The sequence below is a fragment of the Rhagoletis pomonella genome, unplaced genomic scaffold, assembly GCF_013731165.1.
Source record: "Rhagoletis pomonella isolate Grant_MI unplaced genomic scaffold, Rhpom_1.0 Rhpom_scaffold_00332, whole genome shotgun sequence".
Taxonomy (NCBI): Eukaryota; Metazoa; Arthropoda; class Insecta; order Diptera; family Tephritidae; genus Rhagoletis; species Rhagoletis pomonella.
Window position 1 is genome coordinate 17,878 of NW_023458886.1, and position 1,224 is coordinate 19,101.

Sequence of the window (1,224 nt, forward strand, 5' to 3'; positions counted from 1 at the left end):
CCGGAATATCTGTTGGACGAAATTATCGACCTTTCTGATGATGATGACGATGACCAAGATATTAGAGAGAGCAGTGATGTTGATCCACAGCCGCCTGCTAAACGGCAACTGGCCAAATCATTAATTTAAGTTATTTAATTTTTTTACTTAAAACTTTTCATAACTACCACTTCAAAATTATTATTTTTTCCATATTTTTATAATTTCTTTTTCAATGTTTCTTCAAAACCAACACTGAAAAAATTGGTACATAAGAAATGAGAAGTAAATTAATATTAAGCTGGAAAACGCTAGTTATGTATTATGACTGTTTTCTTTTTAAATGAATTTTATTGAAGAAACTGAGAAGCATATTATAGATCAAACAGAAAGCAAAAAAGACTTAGTTTTGTGGAAAATATGTTCAAAAAGCATGAAAAAAATTCCAACATTTTGCTTTATAAGCACTACAACAATTTTCTAAATAAATTTTTTTTTATTTTAATTGTTGCACAGGTCTCTAGCAATAACTTGGCTTTAACAGATTGAAAAAATATCAATTAGTCGACGAGTTATAGCCAAAAAAACATATAAACAATATTCTGAAAATCGGCATTTGACTGCAAAGTTCGAAGGTAGATTAAAAAAAAATTCGAACTAACATAAACAAACGCCGCGATACGGGTCTTCTAATTTAGTCTCTATTTTCACCCCTCACTCTCAGAATCGACCTAACTTTTGCTAATCTGAATTTGTTCCACAGTGTTATTGTTTCCTTTATGCGCAATCTTGTATTCTATCATTCTTGGGCTGGTACCATCATCGCTGGAGACCAAGGTGAGTACGCTTTGAATTGATTTCTCTTGTTATTATAGCTATACATACATATTTAATATATACATACGTACAAACATATACATATTCCAATACCCGGTAGATAGGTAGGCAGATACATTCTTATCACGTTTTTTGTGAATTATTAAAATCTAAAGCGGAGTTTTGCATTATTGAAAATATTGAGTCAGGATTAATGTGGACGTAGGTAATAAGTATACATATAAATGCGTACGAATATATAGGATTACGTAGGAATCACTGTTAAGGGAGTATTCGAAAAGCGTTAGATTAAGTGTAGAAAACTAAATTTAAAGTAGGAGATACTATAAATATTTATGTAATAGTTAGCCCAGTAGGAATTAGTTAGCATTAGGATATAAGCCATTCTTTTTAAGTCAGACGGATTTC